The following is a 17,283-nucleotide window of genomic DNA, read 5'->3' on the forward strand; positions in this document are numbered from 1 at the left end:
ATAAATTTCCCAGTCTCAGGTAATACCGTCATAGCAGTGTGAAAATGGACTAATACAAGTGATGACCCTGGAATTGATGAAATATTTATCAGAACACAATTGTTTAATCCAGAAGTTACTTTAACTGGCAAGTTAAAGTCTTTGTTGTTCTGTCATTGAACTGTATACACTTAAAGATGGTTAAGGTGTTACGTGTAGTTTAGCAAAATTTTAAAAAATAAGTCTCTTTTGTTTTGTCACTTTCCTCTAACACCACTGCAGGTATAGGAAGTAAAGAAGGTTTTGAAGGTTTTTTTTTTTTGCACATCTAATATAATATAACTAATCTAATCTTGAACACCTCCCTGCCTACACACACACACACACACACATTCTGTTAAAATTTATGACTTTCAGCCCTGGGATCCTTTTCAAACTTTCTTTTCTTTTAAGGATTCTCCTTTTCATAAGTGGAATTCCTCCAGGGTTTTGAGTTTCAGATGTGATCTAAGACTAAGTTTTTCTTCCCCTAAAGATCACATAATCATATTCAGTCACATCTTACTCATAAATATAAAATTACAAGCCCTGCACATTAACTTGTCCTCCTCCATGTCTCAAAATCTATAGTACTTAAGGAAGTGAGAGCTTTGAGGAAGTCATGTGTTCTTATCATATTCCAAAGGGAATTTTGGGAGTGGGTCGTTCCACCGCTCTTTTAAAATAAGATTAGTAATATCCTCCTCAGTATTTCCTGCCCATCCCTTCTCTATCTCTAATGTATGCTTGGAGCTGCTTTCCAAAACTCCTTAAACCAAGTCAAATGAAGTGGAGTATGAAACTAGCTTGGTCTGTGCCACTTACGAATATGTGACCTGTGACAATTACTGAAGCTGTCTGACCTTTAATGTTCTCCTTTATAAAACAGGGATAACTTAAATGTTTAGAGGTTTGTTGTTAGGATTAAATGAAATAATGAATGCAAACCGCTTAATCTAAGTTGCTGTGATGAATATCTTCTTAAATTTAGCCCCTTTCATTTCTTTCTTTCTTTTTTGTTTCCTTTTGTTTTGCTTTGTTTTTTGAGACAGGGTTTCACTCCGTCCATTCAGGCTGGAGTGCAGTGGCTGATCTCCGGCCACTGCAACTTCCACATCCCGGGATCAAGAGTTTCTCCTACCTCACCTCCCCAGTAGCTGGGGCCACAGGTGCATGTGCCACCAAGCCTGGTTCATCTTTAGTATTTTTGGTAGAGACGGGATTTCACCATGTTGCCCAGGCTGGTCTCAAATTCCTGAGCTCAAGCAATCCACTGGCCTCTGCCTCCCAGAGTGCTGGGATTACAGATGTGAGTCACAGGTGCCTGGCCTCTCGTTTTATTTTTTCCCCAACTCAGTTCAGTGAAGCTCCTCTCATTTCTACCTCTGTCTTATGGAACACTTGTGAATAAATTTCCCTGTGCTTTCAACATTTTCTTTTATTCATTTAACAAGCACCTACTATAGACCAGATATAATGCCAGCTTCTGGTGATCCAAAAATGAATAAGGTACAGATGGTTCAAGATGCCCTCAGAGTAGCAGAGAAGACAGATGCTATAGAAGCCCAGAGTGGGCAGCAACTGACTCTGTCCAGAGTGGGAGGAGGGTGAAAGAAGCCTTCTTAAAAGAGAAAACATTTGAGCTGCACAAGAGAGGAGGGAGCAGACTGCTCATGGTATGTCTCTTGGGCCTCTTCCTTATGAAGAGGATGCCAAGGTTTTCCATGAACCTCTGGGCTTTAGTTTGAAACTCTGCTTTCTTCACTTTGCCCTATTTTTCTGAAAACCCTCTACAATAGGATTCAGACACAAAAAGGATACATTTCTTGTCCTTGTGGGGAAATAAAGAGGAAAAATTGTTGTTGCTGTTTTTTTTTTTTTTTTTTTTTTTTTTGAGACAGGGCCTCATCCTGTCACCCAGGCTGGAGTGTGGAGTGTAGTGGCCCAGTTATGGCTCACTGCAGCCTTTCTACTTCTTCTTCATGCATATATTCTTTCATTCTTTATCCACTCCACAACCATTTATAAAGTACCAGTTAAGTACTAGGCACTGTGCTAGATGCTAGAGATACAGAGAGATAAGAAACTTAGTCTAGTGAGAGACACAAACAAGAAAATCAAAGATTGATTTACATTTACGAGAGCTCTAACAGAAGAATATTAGAATATTCAGGGGGCTGGGGAGCAGTGTTAGGGTGACCAACCACCCCAGTTTACCTGGTACTGTCTCCAATTCAGCACCGAAAATCCCACATCCTGGAAAACTCCTTAGTTCTGCACATATTGGGAAAATTGGTCATCACAGCTCAGGTCATCACAGAGCAGGCTCTCCTAATGCAGACTGGCATGGGGGCAAGAGTATAATCATGTTAGAAATGATTCCCAGCATAAATTTAATAAAATACTGATGGATGAAGATATTGGAAACATTCATCAAGTGAGTGCTTTTAGCACATGTGAACTAGATTACATTGGGTGATGGGGAAAATCCTAGTAATATGCCCACAGTTCACGTGGGACATTACTCCTAGAGCTGTATGAAGATTAAGTGATTTAAATATATTTGGGTGTCTGTTACCTGAAAAGATAATTCTGACAAAGTCACTGCCTGCAAGGAGCTTATATTTCAATGAACAATAAAGCTATATATACAAATTATTATAAAGTAAGTTATAGAACAACCTGAAAGCAATTCAGATAAAGGACAGTGGGATTCCGAGGATGTTATTATTCTGGCCTGGGAGCAGGGGTGTCTTAGAGGGTTCAGGGATGACTTCATGGAATAATAATGTAGGAGAACAAAGGAGAATTACAGAAAGGATGAGAAAGAAGGTGCTCAGTTGGAGAAGCAAGAGCTCCTGCACAGAAGCAAAGCCAAAAAAACACCTGGCACCTGGGGCTCTGGACAGAATTGTTCAAATTGTGGGATACAGTGACTCATTCCAAGCTTTCTTGACTTTTCCTCCCTGAATTTTTTTTTTTTTTTTTGAGACGGAGTCTCGCACTGTCGCCCAGGCTGGAGTGCAGTGGTGCAGTCTCGGCTCACTGCAACCTCCGCCTCCCAGATTCAAGTGATTCTCCTGCCTCAGCCTCCCAAGTAGCTGGGATTACAGGTGCCTGCTCCCACACCCAGCTAATTTTTTGTATTTTTAGTAGAGACAGGGCTTCACTATGTTGGCCAGGCTGGTCTCGAATGCCTGACCTCACGATCCACCTGCCTCAGCCTCCCAAAGTGGTGAGATTACAGGTGTGAGCTACCACACCAGGCCTCTCCCTCAAAATTTTACTTCCACAAAATATTTCCCAGGGACTCTGCAATAATCTGCTCATTTGGAGTTAGTTGGACTGTGGCTATACATTTTTTGTAATTAGAGTCAATATATCAATATTTTGTTTTCCAAAAGTCTTCTTCACAATGCTAACAGTTTAGCTGAGCAGGATGTAGACACTTCAGTGACTACTCCAGTGTGCTTATTCACCAGAGTTCATTTTTCAAGCTGAAACTGAATGATAATTGATAGTGTAGGGGCTCAGAACACAATACTCCAAAGTATGGTGCTTTGGCATGCTGAGTGCATATAACTGAAGGAGATTGCAAGCCTTCAGAAGTAGCCTCAGAAGCAAAGCCTCTCTCTGACCATCTCCTACCCTCCTTTCTCTTGTCCTTCTCTCTCCCCTGAAGCCAAAGAAACCAGAATTATTCTTCTTCAAGGTAAGTCATAAACACTAGAACCCTTCTCCCTCAAAGCAAGCCATAACGCCTAGAAAGGTTACTGTCTCCCTTCTCCTTTCTTCCTTGAAGATCCTCATTTCAGAAGGGGTCCTGCCCCGTTGGCAGGGAGGAAGTTTCACTACACAGTGAGGCCAAGATGAAGCTGGACAGGCCTTGGTGAGCTTTCCACCTTCGTCTGTTACCATTGGGTTATACCCCTTTGTCCAGTTACCTATCTGTACAGCTGTTCATTCTTCATAGCACCTAAGCATAGAAACAGACAGTTTTCCCTGGGTCTTTGGGTCTTCACTCCTGAAAGCTCTTGTGTCATGTAAAACTTTGATTTTAAAAATATGTTATGCTTTTCTCTTGTTAACCTGCCTTTTTGTTAGCAGTATCAAGTGTCGGCTGTGACCTTTATGAGGAGCGAGGAAAGGTATCACACCTTTCCACTCCTACAATAGCAAAATTCAAATTTCATGATCTCGTTTTTCCATTGCTGGTGCCTCCCAGTCTCTCATTCTAAACTCCCATAAATTCACTCACACTGTTCATCCTTGCTTCTCTCTCTGCTCCCCTCCTCCAGCTCTTGGGACCATAACATGCAGTTTTCACATCTCATTTCTCAGCAAAATTATGAAGTGTGTTGAATGAATTCACATCAATAATATTTTAGCTAACAACACTTGGAAGAGTCTACAGATCATTTACCAAGGGAACTAAATTATTTCAAATACTTGTGTCAAAATAAATGAACCAAGCCTTCTCTGACGTAGTAGCTTAATGTTTTATTGTGAGTGTAAACAAAATTCCCTAATCTCCAAAATACAGCAATCCTTCTTGGGTTCTTTCTTCATTAGTGAGAGTACAAAATGTTCTGCTATAGATTTCCCCATAACTTGTAGTGGTGGAATAGGGCATTTCTTTCCTAAAGTAATTCAAACTAATATGAAACTCTTTTCTAATATTAAAGTGTCTTTAGAACACCTTGGAATTATTGCAAACGATAAGTAGAATTTATTAACATTATGAATCAAAGAGAAATGTTGTGTGTTTTTGTTGTCATTAAATAAAATTTAGAGGTGAATCTTTTCTCCATTTTTTTTTTTTTTTTGGCTTAATAATGACTCTGTTTTTCTCTCTCCTAATAGGTTCTCTTCAGTTCCAAAGTATTCCCAGCTGGCGAGAGTCACAAATTCTGTCTGAAAAGCAGGGTGACCTTTTCAGAGAGGAGCCAATGTTTGTAAGCTAAAATACAGAGGAAGGGAGAAAGTTTACTGAATGACTGTGTGCTGGAAGAGAAGAGCTCATTTAACCGGCCCTTTTCCACTTCACTCATCCTCAACCCCACCCCTACCCACATATTCCAACTCCTCCGCCTCTCCATTCCTCCCTAACCTTACCGGACAAGTAGGACCGCCAGCTATAGGACTGCCAGGTACAGGGATGTGGTAGTCCACTCGGGCTCTTTGAAGTCTTTAAAATTCTCCCTCAGTGTCTGCTTCTTTCCTAGGGGCAGAAAGCAGCACACCGCACCTCAGATCCATGGAACACAGCCCACCACTTCTGAGAAGCAGAGTCGAGGGGCAGCCAACCTGACTTGGAAGGCAAGCTAGCTGGGTTACCCCTGCCCACTGCCAGTCACACAGATTAAACATTTTGTCTGGATATGACCAGATGTCCTCAATTCCCCAGGCTTGAACACACTTACCCTTGCTTCTCCAAATTGCTTTGCATGCCTTACCCACCCCCTCATCCCCTCTATTCTTAGCTCTCAAAAAAAAAAAAAAGATGCTGCAGTTATCATCCATCTTCTGACTTTTTATCATAGCTTTGCATACTCTTTTCAAATATTCTTTCTCTTTCTCCTTCTTCTTTTTAGCCTCACAATTTTGCTTTTTGTAGACCAATCAAAGATTTCTATGTGTGACTTCAAAGAAATATTACAAGACAAACCCTCTCCTGGTACAAGGACTACAGAATTATTTGCATATATAATCTCTTCTTGTGCCTCCTGCTAGCATGGGCCTTTTCGTCTTCAATCCTCATGGTATAACAAAAGAATAAATTATGGTACTACTGATAGAACGTTAAACTGACAATCTTCTGAGGCACCGGCAGTTTAATGGAAACCAAAGAAAATTCAGGATTATATATTGTCTCATAAATGGATTCCTTTTTCTGTCTTCTCTTTCACATATTATCAATTTTCTTGCCTTCTTATTATTCAGTTTCCTATCTGTCAAATAACAAACCCAAAGCTGCCTTTGAGCCAATCTCCTGTCAATGGAACTGTACTTGCTGATAGATGATTAAGGTATTGGCAAATCTGTTACAAGGTGTTTAGGTTTATAATTAAAGATTTAGTTAAATTAATAAACAGCAGCAATTTCAAGAAGACTAAAAGGATTGCCTTACCTGATATTTTGCCTCCTTCCTGACTACTTTGGGAAGATGTGAAAAGTGAAAATGAAGGTGTTTATATAGTGCCATCTAGCGACGGATACCTAAAAAAGCTCTTTATCATTTAGTGATTGCACTTAACCAGAGAAAACAAAATCCTTCTACTGGGGTCTGCTTTGGAATCTCCAGGTTTAATTCTAGTTTTTGGTTTTTGGGGTTTTTTTTGTTTAACCTTCTATAGGGATAATTCAATCCTGGGGTCTCCTTTGTTTTCACTGAAAGTTTTAAGCTTTAATCTGCTTTGTGGAGAGCCAAAAACATGAAAACTCTTTCAGTATCCAGAGGAATTGCTGCATTGGTATTTTAACTTTGGACTTTTTCTTGCTATCCCAGTTCTGTCTGTCACACTAAAATAAAACATTGATTCTGCTAGGTATAGGAAAATGTTAATAAGCTAAGAAAATGGAAATGATCATGTCATCTAAACCATAATATTGCTCCCGCTTCCAACTCTTCTCACTTAAAAATTTATATTTCTCAAATTTTAAATATATGGACATGAAAAACCAAAGATGTCGGCCGGGCACGGTGGCTCAAGCCTGTAATCCCAGCACTTTGGGAGGCCGAGGCGGGTGGATCACAAGGTCAGGAGATCGAGACCATCCTGGCTAACACGGTGAAACCCCGTCTCCACTAAAAATACAAAAAATTAGCTGGGCGTGGAGGCAGGCGCCTGTAGTCCCAGCTACTCAGGGGGCTGAGGCAGGAGAATGGCGTGAACCCGAGAGACAGAGCTTGCAGTGAGCCAAGATCGCGCCACTGCACTCCAGCCTGGGCGACAGTGAGACTCCATCTCAAAAAAAAAAAAAAAAAGAAAAAACAAAGATGTCTTCAATTATGCATATTAAAAATATACACCTACAAGAACAATAACCAAGTTTTAGAAGTTGGTCCACTGTTAGCAAAGTTCAGAATGAATAAACAACCCCTATATATATGGAAAGAAACAAAAATTTAAAAAACCATCGCCAAATCAGAAACTGCTGTCTAACTTAAATGATCATGCTTCCCAGAATCACCTTGTCCTTTTAAAGGCTGATCTCTAACTTGAGACTGGCTTTGCTTTGACTGTGGGATACTTCCAAGATCAGGTCTCCATTCTGATCCCACTCGCCGGCTGCTCTGTTTCCAAAGTACTTCTACCTTCCCTAGGGGGGCTCTCCTCCTGTACAGGCACTGACAGACTGATCAAATCTGCATGTGTCAATCACTGCCTACTTCCCAGCTGGTGACAGAGGTAGATTCCTACCAAATTTACTTAGAGGACTTGACTTCTCAGGACCTCTTCCTGTTGTGCATTGTCATGATCTTGCGGCTAAACTAATAGATGTGAAAGTGAATTGAAATGTAAAACATGCTGGGCAAGTCTAAAATGCTTTGAATGATAGGAGGTAATTAAATGAATGACTTTCAAACCTCACCTGATGTCTGCTGAGATATCATGTATCTACTGATTCAAGGGCCAAATCTCTAATTTCCCAATACCACCCATCACTTGGAAGTTTCTCTTCAATACACTGATCTTCTCATGGTTGCCTGATGCTTAGTTAGGAAAGGGTTTCTTTTGTCTTGATCTTTGCACCATTAAGATAGGAAAGGCTGGGCATGGTGGCTCACGCCTGTAATCCTAGCACTTTGGGAGGCCAAGGCAGGTGGATCACTTGAGGTCAGGAGTTTGAGGCCAGCCTGGCCAACATGGTGAAACCCCCATCTCTACTAAAAATATTAAAAGTTAGCTGGATGTGGTGGTAGGCACCTGTAGTCCCAGCTACTCCAGAGGCTGAGGCCCGAGAATTGAACTCAGGAGGCGGAGGTTGCAGTGAGCTGAGACTGTGCCACTGCACTCCAGCCTGGGCAACAGAGCAAGATTTGGTCTCAAAAAAAAAAAAAAAAAAATTTCAGGATGGTAGATTTTAGGACACTATACTTTCACCATGACCATGTTAATTAAAATAAGAGTAACTGAGTGAGATATACCTGCCTAAAGCAGTTTTAGTTAAAAAGGACTCACACCACTTTTTTTTTTTTTTTTTTTTTTTTGAGACAGAGTCTTGTTCTGTTGCCCAAGCTGGAGTTCAGTGGTGCAATCTCGACTCTCTGCAATCGCCGCCTCCCGAGTTCAAGCGATTCTCCTGCCTCACCCTCCCGAGTAGCGGGGATTACAGGTGCCCGCCCCACGCCTGGCTAATTTTTGTATGTTTAGTAGAGATGGAGTTTCACCATGTTGGTCAGGCTGGTCTGGAACTCCTGACCTTGTGATCCGCCTGCCTCAGCCTTGCAAAGTGTTGGGATTACAGGTGTGAGCCACCGCACCCAGCCAACACCTCTGATCTTAATTTCACCTAAATTACTACAGAATTTTTCTTTAAGAAACGAGATAGTGATCTCCTAATCTCTATGTTTCAGTACCCTTCCCTCATCCCCAATTCAAAGTCTCCTATTTTATTGACTGCATTAGCAGTGATTTCATAATTGGTAGTTACAATTGGCATGCAGTGAAGTTTAAGCGGTTGTTGGGATCTTTGTTGATTAAAGAGTTTTAAATTAAATACTAGTTTAGTACTTGATGTTATTTGAAAGGGGCAATCTTCCGCAGCAGGAATTTTTGTGGAAGAATGCCAAGTAATGCTCACTTTATGTCTCACTTCCAATGCTCGCTAGGGGTGCCAAGTTTATTATGGGTTAGAAACTGAACAGGATTAAGTGGCCCATTTCTAAAATGTAATCATTGAATTTTCATATAATTTTATGAAGGCAATTTAATTATTTTAAAATTACATAACCAGAACATAATATGATGTAAAGTCATGATGAATACACTGTCTCGTCTTAAGTATGGCAAAAAACCTTAATCAAATCATATACAGAGATTCAATTAAAGTAATACATAATCTGTTTTGGCATCTCTCTTTCCTTTCTGAGTAGGCATTAACCCAGAGTTTTCCTGGGAATATGGTTTTTTTAATAAGCCTTCCTTTTATTTATTCTGGCTTTCTAGTAACCTGTAAGACTATTTTGTGTTGCTCTTAAGTAGCATAATGAGACCCAACAGTAAGACAGGAGAGTAGCTGTACATGAGAGGACCCTCCTCTTGGAATCTGTCCACTCACGTCTGGCCTCTGCTCTTGTCAATGTCGTGCAGATAGAGCAGGCATAGATGTTGGAGGTTGGGCTTTATTCTCTGCCCCACTTAAAAACAAACAAGCAAAAATGTCTGCGATGTCCAAAACCTGTTTATGGAATCTAGATTTCTTATTAAAGTTTCATTAGTTTTATGGACAAAATTAAGAGACGAAAGGACATTCCATCTTATAAGATAAACTCAAATGCTGCCAAGAGCTCTAAGGGATTAATGACCTCTCATATTACCGAGTTCTCCTTATTTTTAAAGAAATTTTTTATGCTTCAGGTAATAAAGAGAAAGTGACTAATAGGGATGAGCATAAATAGATATTTGTATCTTTATGGGTTACAATTCAGGTCTGTAGAAGCAATATAACTATATGTTCAAAAATAGGGGCAGAATAATTCCTGTGTGTTAGGGACAGGGGTGAGAGGTACATTGATAGGAACTGGGAAGGACAGATATTACGGGTTCCATCAGGAAAGAGACCTGAGCCTGCTTGGACATCACACCTCTACAAGGAGAAAACTCAGTGTGGAAATGTTAGTGCTGCTGACAAACGGGCACTAGGGCTGTGGTATGGGGAATCTGATTGAACTGTCTGAGCTGAACATAGGTAGTGGGGAGAAACTAGACTGCTAGCAGATAGTAGCAGATAGTCCTCTGAGGGAAGATGTATGTAAAGGCTTGAATAGGAGCTGGACCAGAAGATTCCATAACCTTATGTAGTGTCAATGGCAGAACAGCAGAGGACTAGCAGTGACAAATGGGTCACAAGACATGAAAGAAAAATGCAGCAGCTGCAACTGTAGACTAAAAAATCAAAGATGTTCTCTACTCAGAATGTAGCCACCCTCAGCACTGAGGGTCCTGGTATAGTGGAGGAAGCATCTGAATGATAAATAAGACTTGTACTCTAATGGGATATATATAAATAAATAGAGAAGTATATAGCTAGATCTATACATATATATTTATCTTTTTATATTTACATATAAAGATATTTATACATATAAAATACTTAGTTATAGAAAATTTAAAATATGGCCAGGCAACGTGGCACGGTGGCTCACATCTGTAATCCCAGCACTTTGGGAGGCCAAGGCGTGTGGATCACCTTAGGTCAGAAGTTCAAGACCAGCCTGGTCAACATGATGAAACTCCATCTCTACTAAAAATACAAAAGTTAGCCAGGCATGGTGGCACGTGGTAGCCTCCCCACTCCAGCTTGGGCAACAGAGCAAGACTCTGTCTCAAAAAAAAAAAAAAAAAGAAAAGAAAAAGAAAAAAGGAGTTCCAGACCAGCCTGGCCAACTGGTGAAATGCCATCTCTACCAAAAATACAAAAATTAGCCAGGCATGATGGCATGTGCCTGTAATCCCGTGTATTCAAGAGGCTGAGGGAGGAGAATCCCTTGAACCCAGGAGGCGGAGGTTGCAGTGAGCCAAGATTGCACCACTGCTCTCCGGCCTGGGTGATAGAGTGAGACTCCATCTCAAAGAAAAAAAAAGAAAAAAAGAAAAGAAAATATAAAATATTTACACATTCTACATTTAATATATATTTTTCAAGTAAAGGCTTTATTTTCATATAGAAACCAAGAACTACAGAACAGCCTCCAGATTCCAAACTTCTGTTTCAGTAATCCTTGGTTTGCATATTAGGTAGGAAAGATTCTAGGAGTGCTAGATCTTTACAAGAAAAATTCTTAATATCATCCTTTACTTCCACCTTCATAATCCCATACATACTATATACAGTTTTAGGTCTATATTAAACTGTTCAAAGAGGACGGGCCCAGTGGTTCATGTCTGTAATCCCGGCACTTTGGGAGGCTGAGGCAGGTGGATCACCTAAGGTCAGGAGTTCAACACCAGCCTGACCAACATGGTGAAACCCCTTCTCTACTAAAAATATAAAAATTAGCCAGGCATGGTGGCGTGCACCTGTAATCCCAGCTACTTAGGAGGCTGAGGCAGGAGAATTGCTTAAATCCAGGAGGCAGAGGTTGCAGTGAGCCGAGATCATGCCACTGCACTCCAGCCTGGCCCACAGAGCCAGACTCTGTCTCAAAAAATAAATTTTTTTTTTTTTTTTTTTTTTTGAGACGGAGTCTCGCTCTTTCACCCAGGCTGGAGTGCGGTGGCGCGATCTCGGCTCACTGCAAGCTCCGCCTCCCGGGTTCACGCCATTCTCCTGCCTCAGCCTCTCCGAGTAGCTGGGACTACAGGCGCCCGCCACCACGCCCGGCTAATTTTTTGTATTTTTAGTAGAGACGGGGTTTCACCATGGTCTCGATCTCCTGACCTCGTGATCCGCCCGCCTCGGCCTCCCAAAGTGCTGGGATTACAAGCGTGAGCCACCACGCCCGGCCTTCAAAAAATAAATTAATTAATAAAAAATAAATAAGCCTGGGCGCAGTGGCTTACGCCTGTAATCCCAGCACTTTGGGAGGCCGAGGCAGGGGGATCACCTGAAGTCAGGGGTTCAAGACCAGCCTGGCCAACATGATCAAACCTTGTCTCTACTAAAAATACAAAAATTAGCCAGTCACTGTGGCGGGCGCCTGTAATCCCAGCTACTCGGGAGGCTCAGGCAGGAGAATCACTTGAACCCAGAAGGTGGAGGTTGCGGTAAGCCCAGATTGCGCCACTACATTCCAGCCTGGGTGACAGAGTGAGACTCTGTCTCAAAAAAAAATAAAGTGGTCAAAGAAAGGGAAAAATGAAAAAGATGTATTAATAAAGAGTTACTCAAAATCATGTTAGATGAAATGTGTTAGTCTTAAAAAATAGTTTTTGGCCAGGCACGGTGGCTTACGCCTGTAATTCCAACATTTTGGGAGGCCTAGGTGGGTGGATCACGAGGTCAGGAGTTCTAGACCAGCTTGGCCAAGATGGTGAAATCTCATCTCTACTAAAAATAGAAAAATTAGGCCGCTGACGCAGCGCGCCCAAGATGGCGGCGCGGTCGTCGTCGGGGGGAGGCGGCGGCAGAGGGGGCGGCGGCCCTGGCGGCAGCGGTGACGGCAGCCGTGACGGTGGCAGCGGCGGCGCGGGACCTGGGCCGGGGGGAATGAAGCGGCCGTGGCGGGCCAGCGGCGGAGCCGTGTAGCGGAGAAGCTCCCCCTCCCTGCTTCCCTTGGCCGAGCCGGGGGCGCGCGCGCACGCGGCCGTCCAGAGCGAGCTCCCCACCCCTCACTCCCGCGACCCGCACCGCACCCCGACCCGTGCCCGGAGGATGATGAAGCTCAAGTCGAACCAGACCTGCACCTACGACGGCGACGGCTACGAGAAGCGGGCCCATGCCTGTGTTTCCGCAGCGAGAGCGAGGAAGAGGAGTGGCTGTCTGACCCAGAAGCAGAAGTTTGCTGAAGAACAGATGTGACTGGCACTATTACTTCCGTCATCTGCCTTGGACGTTGACGTCGTATCTGGAGTTGTAGCCGCCACTTTGAGGCCATGAGGAGGAATGGGAGAGTGCAAAGATACAGAGTCAGGGCCTTGATGGCATCAAGTGGTCAGACCAGCTCCAGTAGCTGCCTTCCTCAGCTTTCTGTTAGTGAGAAAATCGGCTCACTGCAGACCCCCTGCCTCCGGCTCCCGTGATTCTCCTGCCCCGGCCTGCGGGCTGCCTGGGATTGCCGGCGCGCGCCACTACCGCTGCCTGCTTTTTCTCCTTTGGCTGGAGGCGCGGTTTCGCCATGTTGGCCACGCTGCTCTCCAGCTCCTGACCTCGAGTGGTCTGCCTGCCTCGGCCTCCCGAGGTGCTGGGACTGCAGACGGAGTCTCGCTCACTCAGTGCTCGGTGTTGCCCGGGCTGGAGTGCGGTGGCCTGGTCTTGGCTCCCTGCAGCCTCCGCCTCCCAGCCGCCTGCCTTGGCCTCCCAGGGTGCTGGGATTGCAGCCCCTGCCCGGCGGCCGCCCCGTCTGGGAGGTGGGGAGCGTCTCTGCCCGGGCGCCCCATCTGGGAAGAAGTGAGGAGCGCCTCTGCCCGGCCGCCCCGTCTGGGAAGAAGTGAGGCGCGCCTCTGCCCGGCCGCCCCGTCGTCTGGGAAGTGAGGAGCACCTCTGCCCGGCCACCCATCGTCTGGGAAGTGAGGAGTGCCTCTGCCCGGCCGCCCCGTCTGGGATGTGGGGAGCGCCTCTGCCCGACCACCCTGTCTGGGAGGTCTACCACGGAGGCCAGAAGCAATGTGAGGGCTGGACGTGGTGGCTCACGCCTGTAGTCCCGGCGCTCTGGGAGGCCGAGGCGGGTTGATCACTTCAGGCTAGGAGTTCAAGACCAGCCTGGCCAACATGGCGAAACATGAAAAATACAACAGACAAACCAACCAACCCAGTGACAACAAAACAGCTCTACCCTGGAGTCATACTCTAATTTTTTCTATTTTCCTCCCTTTCTGATCCTTTATCCCACTTTCTTTTTCTTCCTCTTCCTTCTCCTTCTTCTTTGTCAAATAGAGGATTGAGTTATTATCATTGATCTATACAAAGTCCCTCTCTCATTCATTTTCTTTAATTCCCACTCCCCATTTCTATTCCCCGTCTTCCCATGTGCAACCTTCCTAATATGTTTGATATGCATCTTTTTGTTTGTATGTATTTTTAGAAAATGTTTGTTTTGTGTGCAAAAAAAATTAATAAAAAAATTTCTAAAAAAAAATAAAAATAAAAAATAGAAAAATTAGCCAGGCGCAGTGGTGGGCGCCTGTAATCCTAGCTACTCAGGAGGCTGAAGCAGGATAATCACTTGAACCCAGGAGGCGGAGGTTCCAGTGAGCCGAGATCATGCCACTGCACTCTAGCCTGGACGACACAGCAAGACTCCATCTCAAAAAAAAAGAAGAAAAAAAGAATCATTTTTAAAGTAGGATGCAATCAGAACTTCTATACATATATAAAATTAACACGTCAAAGATTTTATATAGCTTTGTAATTAATGAGGGAAGCAGTAACATGCTACAATTGATTCATAGGAGAATTAAAAATATCACATATATAATAAGCAATGAGGAAACAAATGTATAAACAAATGCAAAAGGCGTTGGTGTGAGGCAGCCAATAGTGAAGGTGGCTACATGGGTCACTATGGAGACAGGGCTGTTTCCGGGGAGGGTGTGATGGGGTAACAAGCGCATGACAATGGGAGTTACTCTCAGCACAAGAATGTACAGCAAAGGCAAGAGTAGCAGCAGCATTAACCCATGTGACAGCCACACCTTGGTGAAGTTAGCACTTTACATATATGAATATCTGCTCCATGTAGGAGTTCAGAAATCATTCCGAACATTTTTATCAGAGATAAGATGGGGGAAAAAATTGGGAGAACCACGAGGATTCTTACATTCCTGGTGTTGTGTATTTTGGGATCTCTTCTCGGCAGCTCCAGAGCCAAGGGAAACATGTGAACACTCAAGTGTAACAAAAAACTTCCATGATTATCTTTTTATGTCAGCTTGGTACCCTGGAGGTCCAAGGTTCCCATTGAGGATACCTAAACAGGCACTTGGAAGTATCCTAGGAAGCCAGCCATTACTCCCCAGTGGAATCCAACTTGACAACAAGGACATTTAAGTATGGGTGGGCCAATTTCTCCAAGAGGAATGGTGCCCTGAGGGCCACAGTCTGACCCTTGGTTGTCAGTACAGAATGATGAAGGTGCAATGAGATGCCCAGTGAATGCTTTAGGTGGCTCTGGAATGCCTAGAATGAACATGGGTCTGGAGAGTGGCAGGTCTTGGCCAAACCCAACAAATGCCAATTCAGTACCATACTCCTCAACATCTCCTGGGAATTACATAGGCCCTCCAGGAGGTGAGGTCCACAGGAACATCCGTCATGTCTAGTCTAGCAGATTTAATCAACCCTGGAGATATGAATGAATGCAGGATGTCCTAGACCTAACAGACCTAATTTTCCAGTGGGACCTGGGTCAGATGGTCCCATGGATGGAGTAGGAGGAATGGAGTCACATCACATGAATGGCTTTTAGGCTCAGGAGATATGGACAGTATTTCTAAGAATTCTCCTGATAAAATGAGCCTGAGTCATCAACTGGGCTCAGGGATAATGGCAAAACTGGGGGAAATTTTTAAAATCCTTTTCAGGGAGTTACTCCTCTTGCATAACAGTGAGTGTGTGATCCATTACCAAGTCCCCTCATGTAAACCACAGTGAACTAGCCCATCACAGAACTATCATAGAGGAAAATTATTTATCACAGCGTACATTTAAACAAAGGAATCTGTCCAGGTGTGGTGGCTTACATCTGTAATCCTAGCACTTTGGGAGGCCATGGTGGGTGAACCACTTGAGGTCAGGAGTTTGATACCAGCCTGGCTAACATGGAAAAATCCTGTCTCTACTAAAAATATAAAAATTAGCCAAGCGTTGTGGCACATGCCTGTAATCCCAGCTACTCAGGAGGCTGAGGCAGGAGAATTGCTTGAACCCGGGAGGCCGAGGTGGGAGGATTACTTGAGTCCAGGAGTTCAGGACCAGCTTGGGCAACAAAGTAAGATCGTGTCTAGTACCAGCTAGTCAGGAGGCTGAGGAACAAAAATTGCTTGAACTGGAAGGCGGAGATTGCAGCGAGCCAAGATCATACCACTGCACTCCAGCCTTGGTGACAGAGTGAGACTCTGTCCCCCACCCCAAAAGAAAAGAAAAGGTACAAAGTGGCATATTAAAGTTGACTTAAACTGAACTGCAAATAATTATGTTTGTATGTATATGTGTGGGAAGAAGAATGTACTGTATCTGTGTGTGTTATATGGACATATACACAAACATACATTGACCCTCAGGAGATTGTAAAATATTATTACATAACATCTTAGGTACAAATAAGTAGAGATATTTATTCCCTCCTTTATTCACATTAACATTTTAATTACTAAAAGTTGCTTCTGCATCCTCCCTGAACTATTGTGTGCTATCTATATCCCTGCTTTATGCAAGTTTGTTCGTTCATCCTTCCTTCCTTCCTTCCTTCCTTCTTTTTTTTTTCGACAGAGTCTCACTCTGTCACCTAGGCTGAAGTGCAGTGGGACACTCTGGGCACACTACAATCTTCACCTCCTGGGTTCAAGTGATTCTCTTTCCTCAGCCTCCCAAGTAGCTGGGACTACAGGCATGAGCCACCATGCCAAGCTGTAAGTTATTTCTTAAGGTGAACTCAGATGTTATGTTTTTGTAAGTGTCTGCAGTCATGGACAGGAATAAAATCACTTATTTGAGAGTTTATATTAAAAAAAGTAAATAAATAAATACAAAACTTGCTTATTACAGGAATGGAAATAAAGAAATCAGTTGTATTTCCACCTGACAAAATTAATTTGCATGTTTGTGAGTAAGAGCTGTTTGCACTGCTATCCATTATCTACAATTTGCAGAGTTGTAAAATATCTCAAAGACAATGAAAGGTGCAATGATCCCAGCTAAACCACCTAATTTTCTATTGAAGTCATCAGTAATCTTTTTGATGCATTTCAAAGTCTTTTATAGTTTTTCTCTACATTAGCAATCATGGAAAAAATAGATTCCTTTCAAATGCTCCTATTTATCCCTCAGTTCTTTCACAAATAACTCCACTAGAAGCTTTCAATTAACCGGGTGAGGTGGCAGGGGCCTGTAATCCCAGCTACTTGGAAGTTGGAGGCAGGAGAATCCCTTGAACTCAGGAGGTAGATGTTCCAGTGAGCCGAGTTTGCACCATTGCACTCCAGCCTGGGCAACAAGAGGGAAACTCCATCTCAAAAAAAAGAAAAAAAAAAAAAATGCTTTGCCTGATCCTTTCAACTGATTGTAATCTCTCTCTTTTTGTAGCTCCACAATCCCATTGTCTGTTTTATGACAGTGTCTCACTTTATCATCAGTGATAGTTATGTATCTACCTTATTCTCCATACTAGATTTTAAATTGCTTTTCTTGAATCCTCTGCATTAGCTAACAGAGTGTCTACAT

The 17,283-nt window shown here is 43.2% G+C and overlaps 1 long non-coding RNA gene and 1 pseudogene across 1 annotated transcript; one reads left to right on the forward strand and one right to left on the reverse strand.

Moving 5' to 3' along the window:
• Positions 1–4,788: 4,788 nt before the first annotated feature.
• On the reverse strand, positions 4,789–12,772 carry LOC131381670 (uncharacterized). The gene is made up of 3 exons (XR_009210552.1): positions 12,591–12,772; positions 5,134–5,239; positions 4,789–4,978 (listed from the first exon to the last, which is right to left on the reverse strand). It is a non-coding gene; the product is annotated as an uncharacterized LOC131381670 (long non-coding RNA).
• A 1,712-nt stretch (positions 12,773–14,484) lies between these two features.
• Positions 14,485–15,341, forward strand: LOC116476628 (single-stranded DNA-binding protein 2-like; annotated as a pseudogene).
• The last annotated feature ends 1,942 nt before the right edge of the window (positions 15,342–17,283 follow it).

Source organism: Hylobates moloch, unplaced genomic scaffold (genome assembly GCF_009828535.3).
Source record: "Hylobates moloch isolate HMO894 unplaced genomic scaffold, HMol_V3 SCAFFOLD_2, whole genome shotgun sequence".
In the NCBI taxonomy this organism is placed as follows: domain Eukaryota; kingdom Metazoa; phylum Chordata; class Mammalia; order Primates; family Hylobatidae; genus Hylobates; species Hylobates moloch.